Consider the following 22,012-nt stretch of genomic DNA (forward strand, 5'->3'; position numbering starts at 1 on the left):
TTTCCGCATCAAGGTGTATTGGATCTGTGACATCTTTGTGTGTCAAGTTTTGTAATGGCTTGGCAATCAGTGAAAAATTCATAATCTTCTGCCTGCAATATCCGACCATTCCCAAAAACATCCGAACTTCTTTCTGTGTTTTTGGCGGATTCATTCGCATGATAGCATTGATCCGATCCTGAGAAACTCTTTGAACTCCCTTTTCAATTACATAGACTAAATACAGCACCTCTTTTTTACAAAACTGTAATTTTGCGGTGATACTTTAAGCCCACCTATTGCCAAATGGATTAGTAAAGCAATTGTATCTGTCACACAGTCTTCTTTTGTCTTCGATGCTACCAATAGGTCATCGATATATTGAACTAGGACTCCATCTTTAGGCATCACCAATGACTCCAAACATTTCTTCAGTATCTGATTAAAGATAGCAGGACTCTCTGTATACCCTTGAGGAACTCGGCACCATGCCAAAACACGGCTCCCGAACCGGATTGCAAATAAATATTGTCTATCCGGATGTAAGGGTAGCGAGAAGAATGCTTGACACAGATCGATTACTGAAAACCACTCTGCATCACATGGAATCTGATATAAGATCACTACTGGGTTTGGGACAATCGGACAACAAGGTATAACAATTTGGTTCACCTTTCTCAGGTCCTGTACGATCCTATATTTCCCGTTTGGTTTGTGAATTCCCATTATAGGCGAATTGCTTGGACTTCCAAGGATCTCTTTCAAAATTCCTTGTTCAATCAACATGTCAATTACAGGTGTTACTCCTGCAATTGTAATCTGAATCGGAGCTACTCCTTTCAATCAGTCTGATATCTTTTCCTGTAAAATCCCACACACCTGACAACACTGTGTTCCTCCATTCGATAGGCAAATCATTTACTGTAAGCAATGGAAACAATTCATTCACGTCTGTTCCTTGCCTTGATATTTTGAATATTACATCTTCATCTTTTGTTTGAAATTCTATTCCATCTGGGGGTACAATACATGGAACAGATCATCTTGCAAAGTAAGTCTCCTCCTAAAAAGTTAATTTGTGCAATTCTTGGAAATTCCCAATTTCAACCTTCATAGGTCTCGATCTTGGTGTTTTGATCAACTTATTGTCTACTCCTACAACTTGGATACTTTCTCCCGAGAGGGGTAGGTTTGGGATTTCCACAGTTCTCACAGCGGGCGGGTAGCACCAGTATCTACGAGGAATGTAATAGCATTACCATCAACCTCGCCATCCACATAGGGACCCTGCTGATCTACCTTCAGAGATGCGCCAAAGAACGCACTCTTCCTCCCCCCTCAGGCACAGTCGTTGTGATGTATCTGAGTCACCTTCATCCATCTGCATCAAAGATTGCGAAACCACCTGAACATTTGAATTTACTTGACCATTTGTTTGATAACCCACATTCGTATGGTACCTTTGCATTGGACCATTCACATTCTGATTTGGCATAGGGGCCTGTGGTATTTGTAAATTCGGACCTCTGTTTTGCACCCACACTGATGTATTCTAATTTTGCTCCTGACCCATTTGAGTTTGATTCATCTGATTCTGGTAACCCTGATTTTGGACCTGCACTGGTTCATAGTTCCCAGTCTGACCTGTATTATTTATCACACTTTTACACTCGTGTCTCCAATGTCCAAATTTTTTGCAGTTGTGACAAGGCTGTCTTCTTCAAATCCTCTTTATCACCACCAAAATTATCTCTCCCTTGACCCACTGGGATCATCTGCGTCACAGTATTGCGAACCCTATATACAAAATGTCCCATATCTTTCTCTGATATTCTCTATACCACTAAATTGTTTGAACACTTGCAAGAAGCTCTCATAATATGCATGTACTGATTCTTTCAATTCCTGTGTCATTCTATCAATCTTCACCCAGTCAGTTTCCTTTGGAGACAGCTTTCCCTTCAAATACGTAATGACCTGATTATATTTTTTTCATAACCTCTTCCGAGGGTGCTTATGTTTTTGGATCTCTTGGATATTCTTTATTTGGCCAATCTACAGCAATTTTACACTCAATCCACAAATCTGCTGTAACCACTATATCAAAAAGACCATCCAAGTCTACCCACAAGAGTTTTGAGACTTGCACAAATCTTTCTACTTGCCTATACCACTCAACAGGCTTTTCTCTCCGTCCAGAAAAATCATTCGTAAATGACAATGTGTCTTGTTGTGACCAAGGTATATGAACCATACCATCTCCTGGTACCTCTCTCATTGGATATGTTGAGGCAGCATCAACTGTCACAGATTCCTTTTCAGCTTCTCTCACAGGATACAATGGCAATCCAACATTCGCCCTTGCCTTTTCATCTTCCTTCTTTTTAGCCCATCTTCCCTTCCATCTATCTATTTCTCCCCAACGTCTCCATGTATTAATCAACTCTTTGATCTGCAATGGTTTCCCTAAAACATTCAGATTTTCCAAATCTTTGTCGGTAAAATCCAATCTATATATCTTATGTAATGCTTTCGACTTCTCAGTGTCAACTACATACATTTAGGCAACTTCTGCAAAGGTCTCATGTAAGCCTCTTGCTTTTCTCGTAATATTATTACACAAAAAAACTCATCATCCTGATATCTGCTCAATCTTTCAGGACTAATAGTACCTGCAATCATTTCTTCAAAGTCTCCTTTCGATTTGCTCACATCTATATATGCATCCATATTCTGCCCACTACAGTCTGGTGCAATCTCTCTAATCCACACATCTAATTCTTCTGGTGATTGACCCACCACTCTCTGTACATCTTCACCAGTATCACTTCTTGACCTGCTCGGTGTCTGTTGATTTATTCTCCCATCAATCTGCATTAATTTCTTGGGATCTAATTGTGTATTTCGTCCAGGAGTTTCAATCTCCCTTGAACCTTCATTTGCATTTGTAACATTATTTCCACAAATTAATTCCTTGTAGTCCGTATGAGAATGCTCATTACTTCTCACCGGAACCGTTAAAGCATGCACTTGTGTAAGTCTCTGGCGCTATACTGAAACTATTGGACCAATTGTTACCGGAACTGACAACACATGTGGGTTATTTGTCAAATTCATTCTCATTAACACTTCTCTATTTACATTTTGAATCTGTCTTTCACAATTTTAATTAAAGGAGCATTCGGTAAAAACACTCGAACACTCCCATTCGCACTAGTCTGTTCCTCTTGATAAGGAGGAGGTCTATTCATCAATAACCCACTCAGGAAATCCTCGTCAATATCATCTGTACTAACATTTAATCCTTGTGGTTCAGTATTTTTCTTTTTCTCTTTACACTTTCTCCCTTCGGTCTCATCAGCCTCTCTAACAGGGAATAATCCATTTGTTTCCATAACAGTACCTCTTCTCCACTCTTTCTTGCGAGCAACCCACTTTGCTTCTGAGTATCTGCTCACTGTATTCTTGTACCTGTTTTGCTGTCTCTCTTTTAAATTCTTCGTAATCCCATTCTTCAGGAGCTTCGTACTGCATAGGTCTCGGATTTGGGCTCAAGTCATTCATTCGTCTTTTCAAATTCTCTAAAATCTTGGTGTCAAAAGTACCATACTCTGGAAATTTTAAATTACCATCTTGTTCTGTATATTTCATCCAATTTTCTAACCCAAGTACAAGTATGATCTCCCCTTTCTAGCGCCATAATTGCTGCGGGCGATCCATCTGGAGCTATAAGAGTTCCTTCTCTAATCCCTATGGGTTGATCTTTACTAAATACATTTTTTTTATAACTTTATTAGTTTTATGCTTCTTTCTCAAATCTAAAAACTCATATTAGTAAATACATCTACAAATCTCACTTTACTTCTACTTCCAATCAAAGTTATTTTCACTGTCCAATCTCCGCGTGACTCACACTAACTAACCAATAGCAGCGTGGCACCTTTGTGACGTAGCCTCGCTACTGTCCAATACCAGCGCGGCACTTTTGGTGATGTATTCTCCAATGACCAATACCAAGGCGCCACTTTTCCATGTCAGTTCTACTCCTTCTACTGACCCTCCCTTAACAAAATCAGCGTCAACAGTTTCCAGTCTTTTTACTAACAAAATAAACATAAAACACTGCTTGTCTGCTCCACTAAAAGAACAAATTTGCAAGTATTTTAATGTATTCTAAGAGAGATTTCTACACTACAGCAATAAATCCTCAACCAGTGGGATTTTTATTTGCTCTCTAACAAGCAGAAAATTCTCTGGACTTCTCCTTTTGCACCGCTGAAGTGACCCAAATAAACCTCCACAACTTCATTCAATAAAACTCCCTGTACGATACTTTCAGTTTGGCAACCACCTAGTACCGTATTACCAGCAGACAATGCACATAAAGCTTAGTGTATGCCACACTTGGACAGCCCGTAGGCTTATACCGGGATCTTAGGCCAACGGCGGACCTGTCAATTCCATTAAGATTCTACAAACCTCAATGTGACCATTCCATTGAGATTCTACAAACCTCAACGTGACATAAAGGCACAAACAACAAATATCTCAACATCTAAGTCAGTCTGTTAACTCCATCTTTTCAAAAACACAGTAATTTTAATCGAACTAACCAAAACTGATGCAACTACCAAAACTGATGTAGTGGAAGCGGGTGGGTAATAACATTCATTACAATCCACACCAAACTCTATAATAACTACAACAACATATCCATATTGTCGGGCCCATAAGACATTATTCCACAAGTAACTGTAACAAAGGTCCTCTGACGGATCTTTGGTAGAGTTAAAAGGGACTGTGTAATTGAAATCACGGTTATGCTATTTCCTCATGAGGACCTTGAATGAAGGAAATGCGCTAAACAACATAATCCATAACATTGGCAAGTATTTATCTATCTCATGAATAAAGACAAACACCTTTTCTTTTGATTGGCTCTTTGTTATTAGAATAGTGAATGGTCAATCACAAAGTCCAAATGGAATGACATTTTAGTACACTAAATGTTACAGATTATCACAATATAGCAAAGCAAATTAAAATCACAATATCCGATTCATCAAGAATAGGGGAGAGAGAACAAGTGAAGATCACAGCAGCAGTGAAAACACTTCACCTAAGAACGGAAATTCTATTGCTCAGCGAACATTAACAGAAAAACGATTCCCACAGTCGTTGGGAATAGCAAAGGCAGTACCATCAGCCGATAAAGTAAAGTCAATGGATCAGCAGGTTTGCCAGTCAGAATATCAGGAATCAACACGGCATGCAGCTCACACCACAAACTCAAGACGAGACCCCAGAAGTTCTGAGAACAAGCCGAAGAATACCTTCCCACGAAGGTCTTTATACACTGAAGCTTCTTTCTCTTGGTTAACATTGTATCACTCTTCTCTCCCCATGAACACTTTCATTGGCTATACATGATTGTGTGGCGGTCCTTTGACTATGACCTGACCAGTCTTCCTAAACACCCTTTGTCTAATACATTCTCCACTTCCGAAGTAGGAAGCGGAAGTAACCTAGCTATTATTGTATTTTTATTAATGAAACAGTAACTTCTTAACAACCGTTTACTCTCGGTCAAACAGGATAAGAACACAATATTTCAGAGCGGTTTAGGCTAATATCTACACTCCAGGAAACAACTTGTAAAATGTGAAGGCCTAAAGCTAAGGACAGCATTGTCCTACGAAACCACAAGGATAGGAGTACGTGAACACACAACCTAATATTTCTATGGCCTACATTTATTTTAGCAAAGAAAGAATTATTTCTAAAATCCTGCTCTATACTTTCACGAAGAAATATGCTTTCTCTTAGTCGTTCTCTGCAGCAAAAGAGACACAATGACACGTATTAGAAATTGCATATAAACTATATGAATTCAATTTAGTCCTCATTGTGTTTCATTTCGTTTTACTAAGCAGGACTAGCATGGTGCTTTTGCACATTTCTCACGTTGTACACTATTTGGGTTAATGTTAGTAATTTTATTTTTCCAAATCGTTAGTGTTTGTTTACCCTGACAGGTGGATTTCATCGATCAGATTTTATTACAGAAAATCATGCTCCAACACCCTTGACCCGAAACAATATGTCCGGGGCGTCGGGCTATGGGAATTCCACATCCCTGTCTAAGGAGCAGCTGGTGGCGTTTCTAGGTCTAATAGAGTTTATTATGCTAAATGTATTCCTAATTATGCATGTAAAGTAGTGCCATTCAGATGTTCACTAAAAATAAATGCATAATATATCTGGATTGAAGATATGATGATTGTATTTATCCTTTTGAAAGAATTTGTGGTGAATGCTCCTTGTTTGAAACAGTTTATTGTTGGCAAGCACTGTTTGGTAATGTTGGATGACCGCAACATTGCCTGGGTGGTGTGTTATTGCACAGAGACGATGGTAAGGAATGGATTGTTGCATATGCATCCAGGGCACTAAGGAATGCAGAGACGACTCTCTCAGTGATGGAAAGGGAGTTGTTATGCTGCGCTTGGGGTGCTGAACATTTCAGAACCTTCTTGTGGGGCACTAAATTTATCATCAAGACCGATCATAAACCTTTAGCTCACATGATGGCACCAGGAGAAGTTCGTACCATATCCGCAAGATTGGCTTCTAGAATACAGTGTTTTTATTGTCAGTTGGAATTTGTGAATGAGATAAGTAACATACATGCGGATTGCATGGTCTATATTGCCCGTACCTTCTGCCGGACATGAGGAAGTAGACAAGGAAGATTTTGGCATGGCTTTTACCTTAAGAGACATACATTTGATTAGTAGTACATCTCCCATCGTTCAAGAAGCAAAATAGATGGAAGAAATGGAAAAGCATGAAGAACTTAAAATGGTATTGCATTGTATTTTACATGGTTGGCCCGAAGAAAGGAAAATGAATGGTGATATCATGGAGCATTTTAAAGCAGGAAGAGTTGGGTGTAGAAAATGGTATTGTTGTTACAGGGTAACAAATTTGTACCTCCGTTTAATTTGAGAGGAAAAATTATTGAAAGATCTCATGAAGGTCACATGGGCGTTTCAAGCACTCAAAGGCGTATTAAAGAGAGTTTCTGGTGGCCTGGTATTGATATTTATGTTGCGCACTAAGTGAGATTATGTGGTAAATGTGCTCTTACTGATAAGTCTGCTAGAGCTAAGTGCACTGATCCTCAACCTATTGAGTTTCCTGAAGCACCTTGGCATACGTTGGGTATGGATATTATTGGCTCTTTTGTTGTTTTGCCTAGGCAGGAGGTATTTGGTATAGTACTAATCGATTATTACTCTTAAGTGGCCGGAAGTCAAGATAGTGACTGAAGTAACATCTGAGGGGGGGTGATTGAATTTTTGGATGAAGTTATCTGTAGGGAGGGTATTCCCCCAAGAAATTGCTACTGACAATGGTTCTCAATTTACCAGTAAATGTATAGAGGATTTATTTGTAAGGTATGATGTGAAGCATAGAAGGATTGTGGTGTTCTATCCAGATGCAAATGGTCAAGTGGAAAGGTTTAACTGTGTGGTTAAGGAAGCTATCCAATTGTCTATTAAAGGATGCCTCAATTGGAGAAATACTTTATAGTCAATGCTGCTAGCATATAGCACGTCACCTAATACTGTCACTTCAGTAAGTCCTTTTGAATTTTTGAGGGGACTTAAACCAGGGTCTAGGTTAGTACCCTGGTGGCTAAAGATGAAACCGAAGAAAGTTGACAATCATGCTGAGTTGAATTTCGAAGGGATTTGATGCATAATGGAAGAATAGAAGTTCAAAATGTTACAGAATTTGAGGAATAGGAAAGGTAATGTAAGTAAACAAAAGGCGGAGGTTGGTCACATGGTCCGCGTTAAGAAATCGAGGACAAATTGTAAAGGTTGCGGCATCTGGTCAGATCCCATTTGGGTCATTCAAGATTTCAGAAATGCTGTGCGGTTGATGGTGGGAGTGTTTGGAATCTTAATAGGGTATCATTGTTCAAAGGCAGAGTGGAAGGTCTGGATAATCTAGGTATTAATGTGTCTTTAGATGTGAAGGAAGTGGATTGCAGTAAAAAAATTGAGCCGGTTGTGACTGACAATACTAAAGTTGCTCCCAGAGATATGAGAGTGAGACGCCCACCCGCAAAGTTCCAGGATTATATAATGACATAAAAATTTAAGAAGGGGAGTTGTGTTGCATGCGTGTGAGCTCAATCCTTCCAGTGCGCTCATGCATTTGTATTATTATTTGTATTGCAGCACCGTTACGAGACTGACAAACGTGACCATGTATGTGGCGGTGGCGCTCGTGTCCTTTTCATATGTGGTGCTTGGAGTTGGTAACGAGCTTGGTCATGGGGAGTTGCGGGTTTTGAATGGGGCTAATTGTGTATATATATGGCAGCCGTGTATCGGTTTGCCATTCAACTGTTGGATCTTGCCTGTTCAAACTCTCTGTCCATCTCATGAAATAAATCGGCAATTCTTTTGTATAAAAGGATCTATTTTACCTGCGTATTATTTTACCAAGCTTTACTTGCGGTGTGCATCTTTTTGTACACTTAGAACTGCCCATTAGATTCTACTGGTGGTGGGTGAAAAGAAGAAAAGATAAGACAAGTTCCAGTTCAGATAAGGTAGCTAAGGAACATGTTTTTACAGAAGAGAAGAAGCTGGTAGTGCCGGCAGTGGTGCAGCAGATGTTGAAAAAAGTAAAGCTATGAGGGTGATGATGAATTTCAGGACTTTTTTTTAGGTCAATTTTGTTAGTAAAAAAAAAAACAAAGGACAAACGTTGCCACCTGGTGATAAATTTGAGGCATCTCAGTTGGTTTCTGTAGTAAAGATATTTCATGATGGAGAGTGTTGCAGGGATTCTGCACATACACACAAATATGCACAGGAAAATGGGACATTTATAGGGGCTAAGCCTTCCCAACACCTTAGTGCCCACGCACCCAGGACCAACTAGCTATAGCGTCTCACTCGCACTCCTACTCACAAACTGAGAAACCAATGATTGGACACCCCAGAACACAACACTCCCGGATCTCTCAGGAATCATGGTAACAAGACACACCTTTTCGCTCACACTCTCGTACTTGTCCACAATAAGATATGACAGACACACGAAGATAGTTTAACATATTTATTTTACAACCAGCAGCAAAATGCAAACTATCAATACAGGTAGCATTGCAGCAAGGCCATATATCATAAAGGGAGATGTCATTTTATAAAGACAGGGGATAAAGGACTCCAAGACCTAACCACACTCCCTTTGGTAAGCAGAAGTATTATTATATAATAGAAGATCTCTGGGCTTTGTCAGCAGACCCCATACCTCAAGCCATAGATCGTATTTCTACATCACCGGTGCGGATTGCTCTTCTCCCTGGAACGGTCCCTCTCCAAGTGTGTGTTTCCTAAACATGCATCCCTATAATATTCGAATCTCTATTAAAAACAGCTGCATTGGTATGTTTTGTCTAAGTGCTAGGGCCTGACCACAACAAAATAACGAGCGTCCGTGTTTATCGACCTCTCTCACAATGTTCAGACTAAACTCCAGGAACAGGCAAAGAACGAGCACAGCAGAGAGTTCTCATGTGAAAGGCAAAACCGTGTTTTGTAAAAAAAAAAAAATAAAGACAGGTAGTGTTGTGCACAAAAGCGGCAGCATGGCTACCGTGCTTATTGTAACTTAAAGATGTCGACAATGTCCCTAGCGACCATGTGACATGAGTATTCATCTTTTAGGGAACATGTTGCAGGAAGGTGAATGATTGGTTGGTGAACATGGATTTAAAGGATGCTTATTTCATGATTCCAGTTGGGGAAGGTGGACAGAGATTTCTTCAAGTCAGGCTTGCTGTACTGTTTTTTCTGCCTTCCGTTTTGATTGGCGTCTGCCCTTGTTGCTTTACCATGATTTTGAGGCCTATAGCAGCTTATCTTTAGGTGTTCATCTGATAATGTATCTAGACCATTTTCTGTTGCTGTCTCACAATCAGGCGGAGTTGAGAAGCCACTTAAATCTGGTGGTAGATTTTTGGGAAGGCCTTGGGTTTATGGTGAATCTGGAAAAGTAAATTTTTCAGTCATGCAGGCAGTTAGAGTTCTCAAGTTTTTGTGCAGATATGGTGAAGATGATGGGAGGATTCCTGTTAGGAAAGTGAAAATGATAAAGGCAGAGGCGAGGGCTGTTTTAAACGAAGATGTGGTCTCCTTGAGAACGTTATCATGGATCAAAGGACTTTACTCCTTCATTGGTTCAGGTAGTGTTCCTGAACCCTCCTCATTAGAGGGCTTTACAGTGCTTAAAGGCTGCAAGTTTTTAGAATTTTTGTGGTATGAGGATCGGGTTCCACTAGAGAAGTAAGGGACGAAAATCAAGGTTATAGAGTTTGGAAGCTTAAAACAGCTGTGCAATTTTTGGAGATTCACCGGACTTTGTGTTGGATTCGGATGCAAATATATATTTTTGGGGAGCTTGTTTGGTCTCGGGAAGCTGGAGGGAGATGGAATTTGGAGGGTAAAGAGTTGCATATCAGTTGCTTAGAGATGAAGGTAGGCTTGTTTGCCCTAAAAATAGTTTGTGTGGACTTTGGATGCTGTGTTTTTGCTGTGGATGTAACGCCTCAGTGGTGCAGTATATGAATCGGTTGGGAGGTAGCTGTTCCGCAGCCTGACGGCGTTAGTAAATAGGTTTTTGTGTTTTTGTTAGGAACACAAGATAGGCTTGATGGCGGGTAATCTGCCACGTCAGAGCAATTGTGTAGCAGTTGGAATTCCTGCTCTTTCAGAGATCACAGCGTTTGGAGTATCAATATGGCAGTGTTTTGCAGCTTGCAGGAGGTGTGGAGCCCGATAGAAGGTCTCTCCTGACAAATCAGTTGTTAAAATAATCCAGCCCTGCTCACTTTCATGTCCTCATGCGATTGCTCTCTTGCCATTCACCCATTTACTCTCTCTGTCGTCCTCTACTCTCTTCTAACTCTCTGATCCCTTTTTCTGTGTCTCCCACTCCTCTTCCCCCTCCCCACCCATCCCTCTCTTTTTCTTGAAGACTCCTGTGCCTGCTCAGCCAAATACCCAGGCTTTTCATCTGGGTCCTGGGGCCGGAGCGGGGCCCAGGTCGGCCGGCCACATTATTTTAGGATCAAAGAGGGCAGAGTTCCCCAAGATCATCATCTCCGTCTTTTCTCCATTTAATTTCAGAAAGGAATTATTCATCCATTTGGCTACCTCTTCCAAGCAGGGACGGAGGCTGGGAGAGGAGTTATCAGAATGGTTGAATCCCGATACGAGTTACGTGTTGTCTGCATAGGTTACTATATGTACCCTAAAGGGCAGCACAATCCCCGCTAACGGGCTCTTCTAAATGTTAAATAGGGTGGGACTCAAGGAAGTTCTCTGGGTAAATCCTCAGGGGAAGGGCACCTGTTTTGAGGCCACATTGGCGTCAAAGACCTGGAAGGAGCTATCATCCAAAAAGGATTGCAGCCATGCCAAAGCTACGGACCAAGATTTGGTGGGTGACCGTGTCAAAGGTTGCACTGAGGTCCAAGAGGATAACCATGGTGGTACCTCCGGCGTCCAGGATTTTTTTAGACTCTTCGACTACTGATAACAGGTTAGTTTCTGTTCCTTGGAGTGGTCGGAAGCCAGTCTGTGACGGGTGGAGGAGATTATGAGTTTCTAGAAATGCAGACAGCACTGATTTAACATGTTTTTCTGCTAACTTACTGATTCCTGGGAGAAGTGAGATGGGACGATAGTTTCCCTTTGAGTCAGGGTCAAGGCTAGGCTTTTTTAGGAGTGCCTTCACCGTCGCTTTCTTCCACGGAGGGGGAACCACTCCAGTGGAGAGCAAGGCGTTGATCAACTCCAGTATGATGGGGAAACAGTTCCGGCAACTTGTTTCAAGATATTGAGAGGCGCTGGGTCTCTAGGCGACCCACTTTTCACCTGTGATGAGATGATTTCAAGCGCCCCCGGGTCCATTAGGGGGATTGCCTCCAGATAGGATTCCATGCTGTAAGGATTAATATCCGATATTTGGCCATCTGCCAGGGGGAATAATGTATAGATGGCTTCAATTTTATCAAGGAAAAAGGCAGCTAGTTTGTTACAACGCGAGCCTGAGGTATCAGGGATCACTGGGGGTGGAGGGGCTCTATGCAGTGTTTTTGCAATGCGAAAAATTTCACATGCAGAATTAGCCTCAGAGGAAATTTTTTCTTCATAGTTGGCAGCCTGGGCTAGTTTAATTTCTGCTTTGTACAGTTTGATGGCCTCCCTATATTCTAGTTTATTATTTAAGGAGAAATCCTTTCTCCAAGTTCGTTCAAGTTTCTTGCAGATTTGTTTTAACGCCCGAAGCTTTGGAGAGTACCATGCCATTCTGTTAATTCCAATTTTCATGTGGTTTGGTTTTATCGGGAGAACTTGATCAAAAGAGCTTTCTATCCACTTATTAAAATTCTCGTTAGCGATTATGGCGTCTGGGTCAGGGACAGGCTTTGTTTTTTGTAATTCTAAAAACCATTGTTCTGTCGAGATTTTAGGCCAGGAACATGACCTTGTTTTAATCGGCTTAATAGGGGACGTGGCACAGTTGGGGGTCCAGAAAAATGGGATAAGAAAATGATCAGACCAAGATCCTGGAATGGGTTTCCCTCCTACTAGGTCTTTCAAATTGGAGAAGATAGGATCTAACAGATGTTGTTACATTCCATGTTATAGTTTTAATGCATTTAGATAATGGTGTTTATGTCTTTAAGTGCATGCGACTTGTATATCTTTGCTTGGCATTCTAAGTTCTTTCAGAGCTTTCTTGTGGTATCATTCTATCTGGTTAAGGCAGTTGTTCCTGTCCTTCAACCTGTATGGATGCATGGAGCCGTGTTGAAATAAGACTCAAGTTTGAGAAATTCATTACTTTCTTTGGATTTAATATTGGCGACGACTATTACTCCTGCCTTCTTACAACATATTAACACGGGAGCGGAGTGTAACCCACGAGAGGATTTTATGAAGTGAAGATTAATTTCGGCTCAAGGATAAAAGCGGAGCCTCGTCTATCTTTTAATCTTTGTGAACTGTTCGCATCGATGCGGTGTGCGCTGTGTCAAGATTGGACTTCGAGCTGATCAACCAATATGCAGTAGCGGTGAGTTCAAATATAACAGAATTTCGGGCTTCATTTGAATGCTTCGTGTAAATTCTCTCACCTGGCAAGGAATTCTCCCAATCCAACCTTCTACTGCTCGGAATGTCTCCTATGACGGCGATGAGCATTGACGATTAGCGTTTGACATCATCACGCTAACGCAATCGCGAGCAACGCACAGCGGCCATTTTGTGTTGGCATAGCAACCATCACTTTGTTATCGGAAATACTTTTACTACGAGAACGCGTGTGCAGTTTCTAACGCGCAACGGAGTAAACTCATCGGAAGCCATTAGGCGCAAGTTACGATTGGTATTTCTTATTTAATAATACAATATTCATCTAAAACACGATCTGACTTATTTTTTTGCTCTGTTCAAATGTGATTTTTAACGCTGCTTTCTGTTAATGCATTTGGGTTATTGACACTGTATCACCACATAAGACAACATGCAGTTTGAAGCACCAGAAATTTTTTTACAAAAGAAAGGTGATCCTCCTATTCCTTGGCCAAGATGGAAAGAGGAGTTTTTTACATACATGAAAGCTATTGATGGGGAGCGTATGGGTGCTGAGAGGAAAAAGAGCATCTTACTGCACTGCTTGGGTTCCGAAGGTCAAGAAATTTTTAGAGCACTACCTCAGATAATACCACAATTGGGGGAAGGTGACAATATGAATACATATGTTGAAGCCTTAGCTAGATTGGAGAAAAGATTTAAACCTACGTCAAATATCGCTGTAAACCGATTTAAATTTTATACAAGGTCACAAAAGGATTCTGAGTCTTTTGATGATTTTTTAACGTCATTGAGGTCGTTGAGTTTACATTGTAATTTTGGAAATATGACGGATGAAATGATTCGCGATCAAATTATTGTACATGTCAAGAACAAAAAAACTCAAGAGAAGTTATGGGTAATGGGTAATCCCAATCTGGATGAAGCGATCGCTGTAGCGAAATCTACTGAGCTTTCAGAAAAATGGATGGTGGTGGTTAGTTCAAGTGTTAATAAACAAGCCACCGAGGAGGACATTTGTGTGGTCAAGCAAAAAAATGAACCTAAACTTGATATACAACAAGGGAAATTTCAATCTAAGTTTAGTGTTGGTAAAAAATATGAACCATCGTCTAATGTCATTGCATGTTATAGATGTGGAAGCAGAGCTCATGTTGCTTCTTTCCAGGGATGTCCTGCGATAGGTAGGGAATGTAAAATTTGTGGCAGAAAGGGTCATTTCAGCAGTGTGTGCAGAGACAGACGTTATGGTAATCAAGCACGCATTTCGACTTCCAGCAGTTCAGACAATTACAAAGTTACCAGTGTAAATGATGTTCAGGAATCCAACAGAGGACATGTGGTGTCTATACTACAGTATGGTACAGAAAATGAAAAATCCATGAGTTCTCCTAAATGTTTATTCAAAATTTGTGGAGTGGATGTAGATCTCATGGTGGACTCAGGTTCGCCGTGGACTATCATAACCGCACAATATTACAATGAAAGGTTGCAAGATGTGTGTAATTACAATGAATTACAACAATCTGATGTATATGCTGAAAGTTTTGATGGATCAAAGATTGAAATGGAAGGTTTTTTCAGGGTTCCCTGCATTTTGGGGGAAGAAGTTCATTTATCAAATTGTATATTGCTTTAAAAGGGGTGAATGTTCTTGGGTGGCGTGACCAGTGGAAGTTGGGTGTGACTCTTAATCCACGTGCAGAAAATCCAGTATCTTTGTGTGACGATTCGCTAATGGGTAAAGTAGCCACACTTAACATTGACATGGAAAATATAGAGAGGGAAAACAGATTAGTTAAAAAATATGACAAAGTGTTCTGTGATAAGTTGGGAAAACTGAGGAATTTCACTCATAAAATAGTGTTGAAAGATAACGCACTGCCAGTTAAGCAAAAGTTAAGGGGTGTTCCCATCAATGTCAGGGACGAACTCAAAGAGATGCTTAAAGACTTGTTGGAGGAAAACATTATTGAACCGATTGAATCGTCCGAGTGGGTTTCTCCCATAGTTTTGGTGAGGAAACCTGATCAAAAGTTGCGTGTGTGCGTGGATTTAAGAGCATTAAACTCTAACATTGTCATAGATTGCCATCCTCTACCTAACATTAATGAGTTAGTTTCACTGTTTGACGGTGCACAAGTATTTTCTACGTTAGATTTAAGATCGGCTTACCACCAAATTGAGCTGGCAGAAGAATCTAAAAAACTTACTGCTTTCATTACCCCAGTAGGGCTGTACCAATATAGGAGAATGCCTTTTGGTTTGGCGTCGGCGGCCTCTGTTTTTCAAAGAGTAATGTTTCAGATCTTCAGGGACATTGATACTTATGTCAAATGTTTTCAGGATGACATATTGATTTTTTCTAAGAATGTAGTAGAGCATGATACACATCTTAATGAGGTGTGCAAAAGACTTGAGAGTAATGGTTTTACTCTTAAGGCGCACAAGTGCAATCTTTTCAAATCGTCGGTTGAGTATCTGGGACATACTTTATCAGGTGAAGGTTTAATACCAAAAAAGTCAAATGTAGAGGCCATTTTAAATGCCCCTGCTCCCACAAACAGAGATCAATTATTATCATTTTCAGGTATGTGTGAATATTACAGCAAGTTTGTTGAAAATTTTGCCACTAAAATGGAGCCTTTGAGAATGTTGTTAAGACAGAGGGCTAACTATGAATGGAAAGAGGAACAACAAAAAGCGTTTGCAGAAATTAAAAATGACATTATTAATGCTCCCACTCTAAAGCCGTTTCGCACAAGGAAGGAATGCATTATAACGGTTGATGCCAGCTTATATGGTTTGGGCGCTGTACTATCCCAAAGTGATGGCAAATATGAATGGAATGTAGCATTTGCTTCAAAAACCTTGAATGAAACTGAACGCAGGTATGCAGTTATTGAGCGTGAACTACTTGCATGTGTCTGGGGTGTAGAGCATTATAGGATTTACGTTTGGGGCAGCAAATTTGTTTTGAGAACAGATCATAAACCACTTGTTAATATTTTGTCAACAGGGGGTGGATGGAACTCTACAGCTAGAATTGCTCGGTTATCTTCAAAACTTCAGGAATACAATTTTAGCGTTGAGTATGTTCCGGGAAAAAAAAATGTAACGGCGGATTGTCTGTCACGTCTGCCGTGTAAAGAGGAGGTTAGTAAAGTAAAATGCTCAAGGAGTGCGACTTTGTTCTGGGTGTTAATGATGTCGTTCCTCCACAATATCATGACATCACTGAACAAAATTGGAAAGAGTCTCAGATCAAGGATGATAGGTGGGAAAGCCTTATGAAATGTGTGAATGAGGGTTGGCCTATTAAAAGCAAAGTGAGTCCAGATTTATTGCCTTTTTACAATGTGGCAGATGAATTGTTCTGTGAAGGAGAGTTTGTATTTAAAGCGGGCAAGTGTATTCCGCCAAAAGGAATGCAGGAATTGATTCTCAAGTTGGCACATAAGACACATCCTGGCATTTCATCTATGAAAAGGTTAATTAGAACATACTTTTGGTGGCCTGGGATGGACAGGTTTATTGATCGGATTGTCAGGGAATGTCAGGACTGTTGTTCTAGTGACAAAATGTTAAAAACACAGGTACCACCGTTAAAAATGGTAGATTGGCCTACTGAACCGTGGCAAAAGGTAGCCTTTGATATTTCAGGTCCTTTTAATATGTTACCTGAAAATTCCCGTTTTGCGTTGGTTATTATTGATTACCATTCTAAGTGGCCTGAAGTAAAATTTGTCCCACAGGCGAATACCAATGCAGTTATAAATTTCTTCAAGGAGATTTTTTCAAGAGAAGGGTGTCCTTCTATGTTGATCTCAGACAATGGGGTGCAACTTGTTTCGAATGAAATGGAGAGTTTTCTTAAAGCTTGTAACATTACCCACAAGTTGACCTCATTGTATGAACCACATGAAAATGGCCAAGTTGAACGTTTTAATCGTGTACTCAAAGGATTTGTCATGGAAGCTGTAAAACAAAAGGGTGATTGGTTAAGTGTGGTCAGAGAACAGTTATGGGTTTATCGCATCACGCCACACTCTACGACGGAGATCAGTCCTTTCAAATTGCTGAAAGGAAGAAATCCTGCTTCTATTGTTTGTCCGTGGTGGTTCAGAGGGAAGTGTAAAGATTTGTTTGAAAGAGATGAAGGTGTGCATGTTACTGCAAAGAGAGTGGAGTGTAAGCAAAACAAAACAAAGTTGTGGTACGATAATAAATGGAGAACCAGGGAACATTCTTTCAGACCTGGGGATTGGGTAAGAATATTAAGGCCAGGCATGTTAGGCAAAAGTGTGAGCAAATATGGCAGGCCAATTAAAATAAAGAAAACCTTTAAAAATAGTGTGTTAACGCAAGATGGGAAGGTTTGGAACACTAGAAGAGTTGCTAAATGTCCTGTACAGTTATCTTCTGGTGAAGGTACACATAAGGATTGTGTTTACGAGTGTGATGATCAAATAAATAAGCGCACTTGTGAATCTGTGGCGTCAAGGGTTAAGTCTGATACACGTATCAGAAATGCTCCTGCTTGGCGTGATGATTTTGTGTAATGCTGTTTTGTTTATTTAATATGGGGGATGTGTTACATTCCATGTTATAGTTTTAATGCATTTAGATAATGGTGTTTATGTCTTTAAGTGCATGCGACTTGTATATCTTTGCTTGGCATTCTAAGTTCTTTCAGAGCTTTCTTGTGGTATCATTCTATCTGGTTAAGGCAGTTGTTCCTGTCCTTCAACCTGTATGGATGCATGGAGCCGTGTTGAAATAAAGACTCAAGTTTGAGAAATTCATTACTTTCTTTGGATTTAATATGAGAAGATAGGATCTAACAGATGTCCTTTCACATGGGTTGGATTGGTAAACTTTTGGAGAAACTGATAAGCTGCAAGGTCATTCGTTATCTCAACTGCGGCCGCCTGTGAGAGGTCGTCAAAGTGAAGATTAAAGTCTCCCAGTAATGAAAAGTTGGCAGAGGTGCTGGCTAAATTTGCAGCCATGTCAGGCAGAGATTTACAAAATTGTCCCGAGGACCCAGGGGGCCGAAAGATTGAAATACCTGACAGAGTGAGCGTAGGAGTAAAACCTATTGAGAACGAAAGGTTCTCACAATCTGGTAGTGGACTTCCGGATATACGACAGGTACGCTGATTTTTGTAAATAATGGCGATCCCGCCACCTTTACCTGAGGTCCGATCTAACCTCTGTATAGTATAGCCCGGGGGGAGAGCTTGGACGATATAGGGGTCACATCCTGAATTGAGTCAGGTCTCTGTCAAGAACAGAACTTTGAAATTTCCGCTGCATGTTTAGGCAACGCCCTGCTGTTATTTTGTAAGATTAAGGGTTAAGTGGATTGATATGCGAGGACATTGACAGCTCAAAGGGGCAGTATATGCACTCTGTGTGGGTGCTGTCTGGATCAAAATAGTGTTGGCAGTTCTCCATAAATGGTCGTTTTAGATAAAGCAGCTGTTCTGCCTAGTACTGTTTTGAGGGGAGAGATATATGGGTTGTGGCCCCTGGCCCTGGCTGGACGCGGACGAGCGCAGATGGGCTTGCCCTTGGTGCGCCAGATGTGCATGTCCGCTGTGCGTTGAAGCCCACATGCCTCTTATATAACGATTCAGGCGCCGGAAGTGAGGGAGCTGAGGGGAGGAGCCACGTCCCTCCACACAATCAGCCAGAAGAGTTGCGGCGGACCAGGGACCAGCTTCAAAAAAAGTGCTAAGTGCTTTCTTGAGTTAAGAACAGTAAAAAATGCCCTGACAAATCGTAGCATTAAAAATAAAGTGTTAAAAATGCTGGTTCTAGAGATTGGCGCGCTGCTGCTTTCATACTATAAAAATCTACTTTTCACCACTCACAATTACATAAATGTGCTTTCAAATCTGCTGAAATATATTTTGAAATGTTTGTGCAGTTCACTTATTAGCTATTTCAATGTTGTGTTAGAAAAAAAGACTGACCTCTTACAGCCTTTCATTTCACACGCTTTACACAGCACAATTGTAAGACAGCTCACTTTAGAAAATCCTCTTAACATCACGGTCCAAATGCAGGAACACAAACTGACTTTTGACCTCTGTCTCTGAATGCAGAGCAAATGTGACAGGATAAAAACAAGTTTTAAAGGCATCTTTATTGCTCATTCACTTTGTGAGTGAACAGAAAATATGTTATTTGTCAGCTCGCAGGGGCCAGTATGTCCTAAAAGTAGCTCGCCGCGATGAAATCTGACTCGCCATAGCGAGTGTGTGAGTGCCTGGTTAAAGTAACCTTGCGGCGCTGGGGCAAGTAACAGAGGCCACACGAGGGGCCTGGGCTTTCAAAACCAGACTCCAAGGGCTCCAGCCCACTGAGGAATTGCGTGGTGTAATAAAAGGCCTGTCTGACCCTGAGTATACCAAATAAGATTTCTTCATAAGGCTACCCTCTGTGTCCAAAATGAAATTCAGATTCTCCAGTCATGTGCATGTGGAGAATCCATATTCTCTGACGGGAAAGGGCCAACCTGACTCTCACTTGCACTTCACACTAGAGTATCAGACCAGCTTAATTTTGCTGATCGCATATGGAAGGGAGAAATCGTTGTGTTAGTTCATACAGGTGGTGAATGTTTTCAAGAGCCGCTTGATTTTAATTTTTTTAATGTAATGATGAGACTAATTTTATCAGTTTAATATAATGTCTACCTTTGCACACTGTGCAGGAATGATGCATGTAAACACCGATGTAACTGAGCTCAAACACCCAAGTCTATAAATGCATTTTAAGTTGGTCTTAATGCCCACTTTCACGCAACATGCGAGCACATAACTGCATATGGAACTGTAGCACTACGTTCAACCCCAGTCATGTCATTTGTACAGTTTTAGCTGAAGTGATTAGTGCCGGTAGGCCACTTCTGTTGATGGTGTTCTTAGCAGAAGGCAAGTTCAGGACCACTGGGGCATAGGCAGGGCCACAGGAATTATGCGTTTCTGCCGTCTCTGATTTTTTTTTTTTTTGCATAGTTATGGATTTGCCATATAATCTGTTGTCTGCTGTATAATATACAGATTTTAACAAAAATAATTTGTTTCTAGCTCAAACGGATACAAAGTTACTAAAAATGTTGCGACACGTTCACATGCAGTGGAAGGTACTTTGCAAAGTTTAATGGTTGGGCTTAGTGACCACTGTCACGCAACATGCGAGCACATAACTGCATCGGGAACTAGCACAAAGTTCAACCCCAGTACCTTTTATAACTAATATGCCCTTCGAGGAAGATTCCTGTGCTGTTTGGCAATACTAGGACAGCCAATGAATCGTAAATTTCTGGCCTTCAGATGACCATTGTAGCGGCTTCCTTTATGCACACCGAAGCTGGGAAAACGGAGTCCTAGAAAGCAGCCTTAATCTATTTTTTTTATCAATAACTTGCCATGTTTTAACGTCTGCGCAAGCACATTGACGTCTTTCCCTGATATGTATATTCACTAAAAAAAAGACCTAGTTAAAGGATAATTATGGTTTCATGAACACGAACACAAAAAACCCCTGAAATTCACTAACCAAATTCAACTACAATTCATGCCCTCGCCACCTGTTCCGTATTTTTGACCTTTTCTGTTTTTATCACATGATATCCACAAAGTGCTGGGCTGAGCATGGCGGGGAGCATGAACTGTGGTGTGCATTGTGTGTTGCGTAGTGTAACAGGCGAATTTCATAGATGTTGGGGGATTTGTTTTCGCCGAACCATAACTAGCCTTGATTTTTTTTTTCCCCCACTGAATTTCAAAGTTTATATAAACACTGCCCTGCATTCACCTGCATGAATCATTTAGAGCTGCTTATGGCCATCGGCGAGGGAACGTCATTCCAGAGCTAGTCTCACATAAATTAGTGCCTCTTATGTAAGACGCTGGATTTACGGTTTTATGTATCATTCACAGCGCAGTCTCCAGACAAAGACCTGCTTTTGTTCCAGATGACTGCTTTTTCTATCCGCCCCTTGTGCTACCTGCGCTCCTCTAGCTTATGGATGCTATAATTTTAGGATAAAACAAATAATTTTTGCTTCACAACAGTGAATTATGTTAATTTTATTGATGTCATTTGTGCAGTTTTAGTTTAAGTGATTAGTGCCGGTAGGCCACTTCTGTTGATGGTGTTCTCAGCAGAATGCAAGTTCAGGACCACTGGGGCATAGGCAGGGCCACAGGAATTATGCGTTTCTGCAGTCTCGACTTTTTTTGCATAGTTATGGATTTGCCATATAATCTGTTGTCTGCTGTATAATCTGCAGATTTTAACAAAAATAATGTGTTTCTCGCTCAAACGGATAAAAAGTTACTAAAAATGTTGCGACACGTTCACACACAATGGAAGGTACTTTGCAAAGGTTTTCTTCTAGTTGCAAATTTCTGTATTTGGTTGTTAAACGTATACTAATGAGATGAAATATTTCACCAGATAGTATTATCATGTGATAGATTAATAAAGTAATACTATCAAGAAAAGTAATGCTTTATGCTGCATAACTTGTCTTTCTTGCCACACAATTTAGTCAACACTGCCACAAAATTTGGTGCTTCCCTGTCGCATAATTTTAGTGGCCATGGGCAAAGAAGACCTGTCCACCGTGAAAAATGTGGGGCCAATAATAAAATGAACTTGTAGGCTACGCAATAGCATTCTGGCGTTTGCTGCAGTTTCAGTACTGGTCAGTAGGCTGATCTGGTCGGTGGCTTATTTTGATATTTGGAGGACGGAGTTTTTATTTTTCGTTGTGCACAGAATGCCTAGATGCTAACTAGTTCATGTTGTGCCCTGGGTACGTTAAG

General features: G+C 40.7%; 1 protein-coding gene across 2 annotated transcripts in view; it reads left to right on the forward strand.

Moving 5' to 3' along the window:
• The window catches only part of SLC19A1 (solute carrier family 19 member 1), a 145,682-nt gene that overhangs the window by 16,503 nt on the left and 107,167 nt on the right, over positions 1-22,012 (forward strand). The window lies entirely within an intron of this gene.

The sequence above is a fragment of the Triturus cristatus genome, chromosome 3_1 (genome assembly GCF_964204655.1).
Source record: "Triturus cristatus chromosome 3_1, aTriCri1.1, whole genome shotgun sequence".
In the NCBI taxonomy this organism is placed as follows: domain Eukaryota; kingdom Metazoa; phylum Chordata; class Amphibia; order Caudata; family Salamandridae; genus Triturus; species Triturus cristatus.